This window comes from Lepisma saccharinum, chromosome 26 (assembly GCF_977018435.1).
Source record: "Lepisma saccharinum chromosome 26, izLepSacc3.1, whole genome shotgun sequence".
NCBI classification, from domain to species: domain Eukaryota; kingdom Metazoa; phylum Arthropoda; class Insecta; order Zygentoma; family Lepismatidae; genus Lepisma; species Lepisma saccharinum.
In genome coordinates this window covers 47,109,003-47,123,059 of record NC_139254.1, presented here as the reverse complement: position 1 = coordinate 47,123,059, position 14,057 = coordinate 47,109,003, and the positions used below count along the sequence as shown (strand labels likewise).

General features: G+C 37.6%; 2 protein-coding genes across 3 annotated transcripts in view; both read left to right on the top strand.

The window, feature by feature from the left end:
- The window catches only part of LOC145979334 (retinol-binding protein pinta-like), a 194,336-nt gene that overhangs the window by 27,644 nt on the left and 152,635 nt on the right, over positions 1 to 14,057 (top strand). The window lies entirely within an intron of this gene.
- The window catches only part of LOC145979333 (retinol-binding protein pinta-like), a 125,253-nt gene that overhangs the window by 22,898 nt on the left and 88,298 nt on the right, over positions 1 to 14,057 (top strand). The gene's annotated exons all lie outside the window — the stretch shown is intronic.

The following is a 14,057-nucleotide window of genomic DNA, read 5'->3' as shown; positions in this document are numbered from 1 at the left end:
CAATAGTTGTAAGAGATTTAAGACCTGCATAAGGTATTTGATACATAACACCCTTGGCCTTCATTCTAGGTTTATTATATATATATATTCACAACCCCCACCCCAGTTTTTGTTTGGTGTTCATAGCTATGGTGGTCCCCAATGCTGCTATTCTCTCACTCAAAGAAGCACCTTTGCTTACAAATCTACCAAATGCAGCCTCTTCTAATTTCTTGTCTGCAACATGTCTCTTGTCAAGATCAGAATGTGTGTTGTATGCTATGTCATGGTCTCTAGAAGCAGCATCTAGGGGATTGACACCAGGATAACCTCTGTTTAATCAATGCTCCAATTTTGTACCGGGACCACAATACTGATAGCCTGGAATATGTAGTTCAAATGGCAGCTTGTTTATAATGTCATTAACCAACCCCCGACCCTCAGAAATATTCCAAAATTTAGGTGGTAGAGTATTAATAATTTTTATAAGATATCCAATCCCCTTAGTGTCATTCACTATAAAATTAGAAAATTTTGTGTTTATCATGTCCATAATTCCAACCTTTTCATTGTAAAAATTGTGGTTGCCAGCATTTTCCTCCCCAGCTATCACCAATAACCTATCTACAAGTTTCCTGACATCATCAACCCACACAAATTATTTAGGCAGGGTGTTGTATTGTTTGATTCCACTGCCTGTCTTAATTTGTGACCATATGGGCTTGATTAAATTGTTGTATTTTGCTCCACTGCTAGACTTGACTATTTTTTGTGTGGGATCATTGTTCTGGTATAGAGCATCTGATTTTATTAATATTTCTTTGTAATGCTCATAATCTTGATCTGTATAGCTGCCAGGTCTCTTCCTAGTCATCATTTCCCACAAAAACCAGGTGTGCCGGGATATTTAACAAAACCACCTTTTTCTCGAAGATGAGATTCTGAATATACAATTATATCATCTCCCATAAATGTTACTCTGAAATTGCCAATTCTATGTATGATGCTACCATCACGCTCTGTGTCAGCATATAAGCCAAAGACCTCATCTTTGTTGTCTTTAGGTGTGCTTAAATATTTTTGAGCAAGAAGATCCAATTCAATAGGATCCTGGGTAGCTACAATTCTTCGAGGAGCAACAGGACTAGGTGTATGAATACTGGAAAGTGGGGTGATTGGATAATCTAATATGTTCCTAGCAGCTACAGGTACAAGCTCTGTGATCAAATTTTGATTTTGCTCTGTAACAGTTTTGATATTTTTACCTAATTCAGTAATAGCATCAATAATAGGCTGTTCTGTTTGTTTGTGTTGTTCATAAATTCCTCGGTTCTGTGATTTCCATCCCTTAAATCTTTTTACAAGATAATCTCTTAATTTAAGATCATCAATGATTGGCCTTTTCATGGTTATTTATATATGTTTCAATGTCTAGAAAATTGTTGATTTTATTTCTGTATTTGCCACTATTGGGTTTTCTTGTCATATCAATTGTGACAAACCCATAACTGTCTTGATTCCAGCACCTACTGCAAAACTTGGGAAAATCATTGTAGCTCAAGTCCCCACCTACATATTCATCATGTATGTGTTTGAGGTTGGTATGATCTTGATGAAACACACATATAAAATTGCTGTTGTCTCGGATCAGCTGCTTCGGAATTTTAGAAAAAGTCTGTGCCAGGTAGAAACAATCAATGTTTTTGTGTCGGCCCTGTGTAAAGAAATTTCTAACCTTGTTTTGATTATCCAGTATAATATCATCAAACACAACAACAGAATTATCGAGACATTCATGGAGTGGCTTAACATCTGATTCAAAAGTGGCAATATCCAATCCATCATATAGCTTCATCAGCTGCTGATATTTTAATTGTTGCAAGCTCTTAGAGAAAACATACAAGTGCCTGTTTTTCCAGTCTAACCAGTTGGGTGCCAATAAAAAATTATCAATCATTAGTGTGGTTTTACCACAAGCCGATGGCCCAACAATAAGACATCTAATGTTTTCAGGCAGCAACTTGCCATTTCTCTTAATCTGCTGTTCAGGTTCTGGCAGCCTTTTTATAACATCCCAGGTGCTCATATTATCACTTTGTCTGCATCGATCCAGCTGTGTTCTGGAAGTCCTAGCCATTTGACAAATAACTTGTTGCCTTTTCTGAGGATGATCTTTTCTATGAGATATGTGTCAGGCTGTTTAGTTTTGCTGAGTTCTTCTTCATAGAATCTGCCTTTGAGAATTTCTCCTCGGTGGTCTTTTATTATATATGTGTTAAGGGTCCCAGGTTTAACTTGAACCACTGTAAATAATTCAGTGCTCCAGTTTCTGGTAAAGCCTCTTTTGAATAAGTGCTTATATTTGCTAATTCTTACTTGATCACCCACCTTGTATTTGGCTTTTCTTGTTGTTGGCTGGTATCTAGGATAATAAACAGTTCTGATCAATTTTTGCTCATCAGATGAAGTTACCTCAGAGGGTTTCATGTTGATTGTGGAATGGACCGAGTTGTTATATTTATGTAGAAGTTCTGGAAGAATATTAAGCCATTTATAATTACCTTGAAGTGTGAATTGTTTATACATATGATTTTTTTGGGTTTTGTTGCATCTTTCTACAATTGAGGCCTTGAGATCACTGTAACTCGAGTAATGTTGTATTGACTGGCTTTTAATAAATTGTTGGAACACAGAATTATAGAATTCTTTGCCATTATCTGTTTGCAAATAGCGCGGTGATCTTCCACTCTGACTTCTGTAACACATGCTCCAGTCTTGGATTTGAGTGGCACAGCCCAGGCAAATTTTGAAAATGTATCTATGACAGTGAGTAGATACTTGTAGCCCTTGTTGATTTTGTCTAAGTTTTTCAGCTGTCCACTTGCCAACTCAACCAAGTCACACTGCCATAAATCATCTATGCCTTTTGTGACTACTGGCAGTCTCTTATAATTATGTCTGGCTTGTCTGTGTAATTCATCAACAATAATTTGTCTAGACATAATATGTAAACAAGAATATTGCAACTATGGGGTGTTCAGCAGCTGATACTACAGGATTTTCTAAATACAGTTTGTCTCCTATTTGTATATTAAATTCCAGAGAACCATCATCTTCAGCATAAGATGTTTCTAATGTATTGGGATCTGTAAAATCCTCTAACTCTACACTGGTGATTTTTGCTTTGTTATCAGCATTTGTTATTGATAAGGTGGGGTAGTGGTGTGCCTGTGGTTGTAGCCAATATTTGATCTTGATTGGTCTCAGTGTGCCCCCAACAAAAAACTGGTAATAAAATTGTGCAGGGGACAGCATATGTATTTTGCCACCTGGTGTAAATGGTGAATCATATTCTTTGTTGGGGATGCTGTACAATTCAAGAATTACTGTATGTTTAGGATTCTCGATTATGCCTGTTATTTCTTTTTCTGCTGTAAGCAATCTGCTTGTTACAGATTCAAGGTGCTCATTGATGGTCCTAACAACATCATCATGGCCTGGATTGATTTTTATGTCCACAACAAGTTTCTTGTATTGTTGCACAATCTCTTGAAGCTGGGTGGCAAAAACAGACAGGGCATTTGCTTGATTGGATTCCATGATCCCTAGCTGTTGCTTGATATTAGCTACAATTTGTTGCAAATTTTCAATAACTGCCAATTTTGAATTTTGAGCAGTAAGATCATGGACCTGTCTTCTGATATCCTCAAACAGGGCATGCAGTTCATTAATATGTTGATTAGTTGGTGGAGTGGCCACTGTCTGAGTAAGTTGTTTGATCTCTGTCTGGATATTCTTAATATCTTCTGATTTCAATATGCGATTCACTGCTCTCTTAATATTTTTAAGTTCCTGTGATGTAGGCAGATTTGTTACAGTATTTTGCAAAGATTCAAGTTCCAATTTCACAATATTTAATTCAGAAGCATCAGGCACATTTTGCATAGCATTTTGGAGCAGGGCTATATCTGCCTGAGTGGGTGTTGATTGTTGTAAAATTTCAAGTTTTGTTTGGATATCATCGATCAAGTGAAGAAAATGAGATAGCTCAGATTCAATGTTGAGGTTTTCAAGTTTTGTGATCTGTTGCTGGACACTGACAAGTGTGTCTACAATACCAGGCAGGCGGGATTCTAGAGATTCTTGTACATTTGTCAAATCACTTTGCACTGCTGCTATTGTAACCTCAAGATGGGTTATGGTACTTTGAATTTTTCCAAAATCTTCATATGTTTAAGTTGCAGCTTAATGTTGGCAACACTCCGAGTTATTGCACTCAAAGCATCAGAAGATGGCAAGTTGTTCATAAAATTTTCAAGTGTCTCAATTTTTTCTTTAACCTCGGCTATGGCATTGTTCAGAGGGTCCATATTAGGTATCTGGAGTGATTGAATCTGTTCCTTTAGAGTGAAAATCACTAGATCAAAATATTCTTGTGTTTTTATGCTTTTGACAATTGTTTGGAGCTGTGTCTGGACATTATTTATCTGCTCTTCCAATTGCTGTTTCAATTGCTCAGAGTTGGTGGCCTGGGTCTTAAATTTGGCTTGAAGAGCTGCTACAGCCTCTTCTTAACTTTAAAAATTATCCAATGTGGCCAAGACAGTATATTTTTGAAGCAGCAATTTGAGTTCAGAGTCAATTTTAAGAAGAGGGTCCATGCATTGTGATCGTAAATTTGTAATTTCTAGTTGAAGACTGGCATTGAGTGTGGTTTGTAAAGCTTGTAAATCACTTCTTAATTTCTTGACTCTGACATCAAGCATCAGAATCTCATCACTGTGATCTTCATGCCTTGTATGGCCAAATATATCATTAGGCATTTTTGTTTTAGTGGTTATTTATTATTGAATATCTAATTCTTAATTCTATAAAAAAGTATAAGCTTGTCATAGGATCCCGGGACCTCAATATATAAGCAGTCAACAGCAGAAACAGTATATACAGTGCCAGAAATCATGTTTGAGTGCTTAATTCTATAAATATTTCTCCCTACTGAAATCTTGACATTACCCTCAGGGGTTGTAATAAATTGCAATTGACCACCTACAGGTAATTGGTAATGATTTAAATTATTGTTAAATATGTACAATGTTTTACCTGTTTCATCATCAACATCTGTAAGTATGCTGTTCAGATGAATAATTAACAAAGCACTTAGTTTAGATAATATATCAGAAGAGGGTTGTGGTGTTGGCAGGTCCATAATAGCCTGTTTTTTGAACCCAAATAAGTTCATAGGCATGTTTATTTATTTCAAATCATGCTCTGTAATTGGGCATTGATTGCCATTTTTCAAATCACAATGACCCCATGGTAGAGTATGTATGCCACATGATAAAATGCATCCCTTATCATCATGTGGGTCCCGAGCCACTTTTCTTACAATATTTGTAGTCAACAAGTGATCCACACTCTGAATTCTATTTTCTGATTTTCTGATTGTGCTACATAATTTGAGGCAATTTTTGTAATCTTCAAATTCAAGCTCTTTGTCAACAATTACTCTGCCAATGCCCTTGGCTTTTTTTGCAACAGCGCCACTACATGTTTCAAAACTGTACATCTTGGCCCTTAACCCAGCAAATGCCACAATAACATCACCAAGTGTCTCATCTTTTAACTTGCCAGGCACTTTTTTGTTGTGGTGTTTAATTTTTGAATGTTCAGAGGTATCAAAATATTTAAACAATTCAGGCTGTGCCATATCTTGATAAACATCTTCTGTTTGAATATCAAGAACAAAACTATCTGTGTCCATGTACATCAGTTTTACACGATCCTTATAAAAAGGCTTCAACACATCATAATACAATTTTAACATGTGTAATTTGGCCAATTCCAATATCACAGCCCCTACATAAATAGGCTTATCAAACTTAATCTTTGTTTTTTTCATGTTGAAAAGTGCCATTTTCTCATCATAAATTCTTCTGTAATTGAAGTTGGGCTTGGCTATCAATTTTTTGCTCCGGCTGGGGTCAGTAATTATTTTAACATCAATATGTTTTCTGACATTTTCACTTGTTTTGCCATACACAGAATTGACCATCAATTTAAACAAGGTCTTATGAAATTAGCTCATTGCAGATGTTCGAAGCTCTGTGTTTGTATCAATATATGGTTTCAACCATCTGGAGTGCCTGAACCTCAAAACTTTTCCAACTTCGGTCACTTGAACACCATGATTCATCAGGAACTGGAGGTTTTTGTAATATATGACATAATCCTGTTTCGGCTCCAGAGTCATCATCAATTTCTTCTGTTTAGAGCCAGGTGAGCACTTAACCTCGGGAATTGGGGGCAGATCAGAAAATGTGTTGTGTAAATCATCAGGAATTGTCAGATCAACCTCTAAGAACAGGCCATAGTTACTGTCATCAAAATCCTTAAGATCTTCAATATTAAAATCTTCAACCCACTCAAGCCCTGCATATGGCAGTTTTTGCATCATAGCATAACCATAGAGGCTGTTTGCATCTACATACAGTATATAATTTGATGGCAGTGCTGGATCATAATCAGGAATATATTTGTTATTTGCTCTGGCATATCTCTGAGAACATTGCACCATGCCTCCTCTTATACATTGCTCCATAAACAGATACATATCTTGATCCTGGATCAGATCCAATTGCATTTTAGTGTTTTGAAACATTGCAGACCATGCTAGGCCCGGAGCACTGTAAAAATACATTGGATCCAGCTTATAATTTTGCATGGAAGATTTTCTGAATGCCTGCAGTATATCAGCTAAGAGGGTCACATCAAGTTTTAAATAAGCCTTGTGATAATCACCAAATGTCTGGCATTTTAAATTGTTCCACATCAACTGGGCATGGTGATAATCATCATCAGTGATTCCAGATCCTCTGATTTTGCTGTAAAACTCTTGTTGTGGTGGCAGAGAACACTCATCAAATTTAGAAAAATCTGTAACATAATCATATGGATATACACCCTTCCGCCTAATTAATTTCAGCTCCTGATTTGGAAACAAAGCACATGTGATTTTGAATTGATCATGAGATAATTGAGTGGCCAGTGTAGCCAGGATAGCAGACAGAATTCTGTATGAATCAAGAAATCTTAAGTGAATAGGAACACCATTAACTTTAATTATTTTGCTAATGGCAATATATTTCTCATTATTTTCAGCTAAAATATTTAAATTCTGCTTGTCAAACCCCTCGCACCTGATCAAATGATGAAAATCATAATTGGATGCACCATGGCAAAATATAGGGACAAATCTTGGTCTCTGGATCTTAATATTACAGCTATTACACAGGGCCATTAAGAATTTACCATCTGTATGAGAATGGTGATGAACCTTGATATTTGTATCTGAAAATTCAGAATCACATACCGGGCATTTTTCTGCATTGTTGAAATCTTCAATCTGTTTCTCTGTTAAAGGCAACATAGGTTTTGATTTTAATAAGACATTAGATGCTATGTCATGGCACTCATTTTCTATTCTATCTGCAAATTTTTTGATGGCATCTGCTCCCAAGTATAAATCTTCTTTACTAACAACACCATCCTGTACAACAACATAATAAAAACTAGAAGGTTCATGTAACTGGTATGATGTACTTGAAGATTCATCAGGATCTGGGTTACAGAATGCAAGAGGTTTGAGATTTGATTCAAAATCACAGACTATATATGCTGGGTGTTCCAACAAGGCTTCAAATTTTTTGAATTTGGCATTTTCACTTGGGTTAGGCATAAGCATATGAACAGGTTTATGATTCCCACAGTATTTTAAATGTTCAATTAACTTGTTTTTAGCAATTTCTGCATTTTTTTCACGAACGCCATTTATTATTTTTTGACCATCAAATACAGTCAAACATCTTCTGCACAACTTGAATATTGTCTTAGATTTGTCTAGTTGTGTTCTAACTAAAGCTTCAAGATTATGTATCAGAGTATAATGGTGTGTATCATCCCCTTCAATTAAGAGCAGATCAATCGGAACAGCAGAATCATCATCAAATGTACTGATTCTGAGAGGTGCTATCAAGCAATTGCCACGGCCAGTAGAACAAATAAATACATTAATAGATAATTGTTTACCATTGATATTCCTGGCCTTTTTTTCAAATTTATCAATATTCTGAACAGACATTGGATATTCTAAACCCTCCATTGCTTCATCAAAATCATTTTCATGTTGTTTATAATAACTTATTCGCTCAGGATGCCTTGAAACTGGATACAAAGCAGCTAAAATACACCACAAAAAGCATTTCTCATCATTATTTTTTATATTAACCACGGCTTTTTTGTTTTTGATTTGTCAGGTAAAGACACATATGTAGATCCTTGTAACGGGCTGAATTCAGAAATATTAATATATAACTTGTGTGGAGATCCGCATAGGCTCCATCCTGACTCTTTTGCAGCAAATTCAGAGTGTTTAATATTCAATTGATCTATCAAACTGCTTATTATTTTGTCTGAATTTGTATTTGAATATACAGGTACAGTTTCTGTTATGTGGGGCTGTGTAAATTTTGTGCCATTTGATTTCTTATATTGTGTAAACAATTTGAGGGACAGCTTATAAGAGCCTTTTTGTGCATTTAGAATTGCCTGCACATCAGGATTTATACTGTTCAAAAAATTCTTAATACCACATTTTTGCTCTGATACAAACCGGTAATCCCTTAATTGGCCGTTAAAACTGCTATGGATGGGTTCATAGCGTGGCTGCTTTGCTGCTCTAGCATTAACAGGTGTTTCATGCTTCCTTTTCAGACCAGATGTAGATGGTTGTGGGTGCAATGTTGATGACTGTGCAGAACAAGTACCTATATGTTTATATGTGAAGTATTCCATGCTATATTTTCTATGGCATTTAGGGCATATTTTTGTGGGAGTTCTGCATTTGTCTGGATTACAATTCTTTTGATGCTTAGCCCAATTGGGGCTGGATATATTCTTTTTGCATTGATTACAATGTTTTTGATTTGGCATTTTTATTATTGGTTTATTATATAAAATTTCTTGGGATTCAAATCAAAATTCTATGCTTAATAAAAAATATCAGTTGGGTTCATCAGTGTGCTTTGTATATTTAGTGTATATACTTAGTGTGTAAATATGTTTGGCTTTGTTATGTTTATTTTATAAAATTTCTTGGGGTTCAAATCAAAACTCTATACTTAATAAAAAATATCAGTTGGGTTCAGCAGTGTGCTTTGATAGAATAGAATAAGTATTAATCTACAGAAGCACTAAGCCACCACAAATACATATCAACACAGGCATGTCCTAGAAAAGCAAAAACCTAATACCATGTGTCATGTATAACAAACTGGGGCAGATATAAACCCTTTGTTCAATATATTAGAAATATGTTTGATATGAATAATAAAAAATTCTGTATATTAAATCAAACAAACCTATAATTCAATTTATACAAATCTGCTATATGTTTGTGTTTTTTAAAAAAATATGAGGAGCACTGCAACAACATACCCACACTCTTCAGCCACTCTCACAATACTAGCTGATATGTAATGCAAAATCTCTTTATCGTGAAGGTGCCTTAAAATATACAGCTTAAAAGGCTACGACTCGCCCGGGCGATCCAGCTCCGGCATTTTCCATCTACTACAGAAATAACCGGAAGTGGACCGGAAGTAAATATGTGTGGGTGTGGGTGGGTGTGTGTGGGTGTGGGTGTGTGTTAATACGTTTGGCCTAGTTTTAAGTGTAGCCAAAAAAAAATATCAAGAGGGGCATATTTTTAACAAATTTATGGACAACCATCTCACAGAAGTGCCTTTTATAAGTGTAGGCAAATCAATCTGAGGGGGGTCATACTTTCCCGGGAAATTCCCGAGGGCATTTTTACAAAAATCTTGGATTAGACAGGGTGCCACACTTGAGCAAAAAACTCATATGGGCATGTTGAGCAAGTTTTAAGTGTAGGCAAATCTGCCTCAGGGGGGTTCATACTTTCTCGTCCCAGTAATAGGGTATTTTATACTACTCCGCAACGAGCCAGCCAGCCCAAAGTAAGTATATAATATAGTTGAGAGCCAGCCTTACTTCTTCCATTGAAGCAGTGTTGCCGCATGAAGGGAAATTTCCCTATTGCAGGGAAATTCGGACCGAAATTTTAGCCAAAAGGGAAAGGGGAATTTCGATTAAAAATACCACAGTTTCAGGGAAATTTTAAGACTTCTGACTTTACATTATTACAGTTTATCTCAAGTTCCAGTTATATATTCACATTTTTTATTTATTATTATTTTCTGTTCCTTCTTATTTCTAAAAACTTGAATATAAGCCTGTATCGATTTATATTTCCTTTGAGTTTATTGTACGTCGCTTTTATGTATATTCGGATAATTGTAACCATGAGGATTAACAATTTAATGGATTCCTGACCATGGTTCAAACATCAGACATTGACCAGAAGGCGAGGAAGCTGACATGCATGTAAAAATTTGTAATATTCATACGAACATAGACCAATGGAAATTTATATTTGTTTAAGTGAAGGGAAAAATTGGTCCAAAAAGGGAAATTTTGCCCCTTGAAAAGGGAAATTGTGCCCTCAGTTTGTGGCAACACTGCATTGAAGTCCTCCAATCAACGACGGAATGCAACGCTAAGCGGAAATACATCGCCCGCTGATTTTACAAATTCCTTTTATCGCCTCGGAGTTTCTCCAAAGAGCGCTAGAAGCACAGCAAAGAATTAACATGGAGACAGACTGAGAAGGGACGGACTTTTGATTTGGATTGAGGAGACAGAGAGGAGCTTAGAGAAAGGAGTTGAGGGAAAGTGAGGCGAGACCTGGTGGTCAACGAGGAACGAAGCCTGGAGAGTTCTTAGTTTTATTTTATTCGACGTTATTTTGAAATAATCATCACTCTTCAGATAAAGGTAAAGGTAAAGTGTTCCCCTGTGCATTGCACCACGCCATGAAGGCGTATAGGGGGTGTGGGGGTAACGCCCCACACTTTCTTGCTCCGGTCGTGAGTGGGGGTGATGTGATCAGCATCACGCCCCTAACCGCCTTTACCCCCCAGGGTTTCCCCCGGGTACCCATGTTATTCGATAGACAGGTAATTATCCTAAACCAGCCTTGATTCAGGTTCGAAGGTTCATAAAACCGAATGAGTGACCATTGTCTTTTCTAGTTGTTAAGCTATTTAGTTTTAGTTGTGCCTTTCGCACTGCCAAGCATTTCACTTGTCATGTCAATGACGAGTGCTCTCATCATCGAGGATGAATGATGAATAAGCTACATTACCCATTAGGGGTGACTGGTTTCGATCCCATCATTCTGTAGAATGGTACGTCATTCTTTTTTTTTCCTCTTTCCACGTAAAACCATTGATTCCGGGTTCGATACCCGGTGGAGGCACATAGCGTAGCATATCCGTTCGGTTTCAGAAATATTGACCCTGGCAGATCTTGTCAGCTCCTGTTCAGAAATGTGTAGGGTAAGCCTTTTACAGGAAATGGTAAGAACACTGGCCTTTGGCTAGAGGTGACGAGAGGCCAAGCGAGGGGTTAAATAGGTGCGGATGAGAGCGACACAAGGCCTTTTTATTTGGAATCATCGGAGAAGCAGGAGCTATTGGTCTGTTTTCTAAACCGAACAGGGTAAGCTATTCTACACCCCTTATCTGCCATTCGCAATGCTCACTTCAGTCTAAACCTAATCATGAGTCTATATTAATGTTAAGTTAGATATTTGTATCTGGCCCGTTCAGGGCTGTCTCTACCATCAATAGTACTAATCGGGAGGGGCAAGTTACATCCCTATTTATGATCCCCGCGTTCATGTTGGAACGCTACGATAGTTGTTCGGATCCCACTATAAACTGTAGGCACAGTCCCGATTAGCCTTAGTGTGCACAAAGTGAACTTAAAACACCAAATCAAACCAAACGCCATTGATTCTTCCGCCACTGCCCTTAACATAGATGCAGATCTCGAACGTAATTTGCGGGGGGATGTAACGACGGGGAACTTTGTTTCTTTGAACAACGCACTGTTAGGGAGGTGCGGGGTAGGGTGGGTTCCTCTGTTGTATTCGGGGGTATCTGCTCGATCACCTCACTCTCTGTAGTTGGGTTCACTATACTGTCTTCATGGCTTGTACCTGGCCCTTCTTCGTTGGAAATAGTGCTGTCATTTGACTCATTGATTGAATTGGTGTTTTAAGTCCACTTTATGCACAGTATGGCTAATCGGGACTGGACCTATAGTTTAAAGTGGGATACGAACCACTATGAGCCTCCACCGGGTATCGAACCCAGGACCCCTTTCTTACAAGCCGACGACGCTCCCACTGCACCATCGGGGGGCCCGGTGTGGGGAGTCACTTTTCTACGGGGAATTTGTACCCCCTCATAATTTAAGCATGATTTAAAGGGGCAGTCATTTTTCTACGGGGAAATTGTACCCTCTCATTTAAGAGAGCATTAAGAGGCAGTCCTTGTTCTACGGGGAAATCGTACCCCCTGCTTAATTGACAGGAACTGAACATATTTCTCCGAATTCCCCGTTACACAGTTATTCAACAAATGTCCTTCCAAATTGCACAAATTTACAAGTCCTCGACTGTCCAGGATATGTCATCCAATGTTTGTCTCCACTTATCGCTACGTAGGAGGTTAAGGGTTTACGTAAAATCATTTTTATCAAGACACGTACGATACGTGTAGGATAAATATGATCGGCGGAAAATGTCTCGTCTTCAAGATTCACCACCTTACCATAAGTACTCATGACGCTACGAATAACTGCTTCATTTAGTTCTGTATGACGACGTGGATTTGAACGATAACATGTCTCTGATGTGCCCATTCTACTTCTACATTGTAGTCTCCGTTGGCGTCATTGTAGTATGCTTCTACATCGAAATCATTTAGTAACCTTCACCCACTACTTTTGTCACAAATGTAACGTACGGACACTTCCGAAAATAATGTATTTCAAAACTTTGTACTTGTTGCGCCGGGACTCCGTATGTATCGTGAAACCACTTGTTGAAATCCAAGGACGTACGCCTCGTTTTCACAACACGGAACACAAACTGCAAGGTATCTTGTCGTTGTGTACTCATCTTGTTCTATTTCATTGAATCTTCACTTTCAATCAATAATTATTGCACGAAATCTAACTAACTAACTCTCTAGCCTTCTTGAACCCGAAGGTTCATGGCTGCAGCAACACAGGCCTTCCATCCGTCCCTATTCTGAGCAAGATCTACTCTTTTCCATCCCTACCAACTTCCTTCAGGTCCATCTCAACATTATCCCTCCATCTTTGTCTTGGTTTTCCTACTGGTCTGTTACCATCAGGTTTCCCAACAAGAATCCTATAAACTCCTCTTTCCTCTCCCATTCGTGCCACATGGCCTGCCCACCTAAGTCTTCTTGATGTAATCATTCTAATAATATCTGGACATGGATACATATTATGTACTTCCAAATAATGTAACCATCTCCATTTACCTGTCTCCTCATACCTTTTAGGCCCAAATATTTTCGTAAGGATCTTATTTTCAAATACTCGAAATTTATTTTCCTCTTTCGATGTAAGGGACCAAGTTTCGCATCCATATAATATTACAGGCAAAATTCCTGTTAACTTTTAGTTTCTTAGATATTATACGAGAAAACAAACGTTTATGAAGAGAAAAGTAACATGCATTTCCTGAATTAAACCTGCTTCTTATTTCCTCTTTAATATTATTTTCCTTTGTTAGTATTACTCCTAAATACTTGAATTTGGAAACTGATTCAAACGAGTTATCAATAATTAGATTTTGATTATTACCTACCTGGGGGAAACCCTGGGGGGTAAAGGCGGTCAGGGGCGTGATGCTGATCACATCACCCCCACTCATGACCGGATCAAGAAAGTGTGGGGCGTTACCCCCACACCCCCTATACGCCTTCATGGCGTGGTGCTAAGCACAGGAGAGCACTTTACCTTTACCTTTTACCTAACGCTTGGTTTCGTCCTGTAAGCTTATATTTAGTTTTCTCTTTGCTAACTTCCAAACCTATCTCTTTAGCTGCTTTGAAAAATAT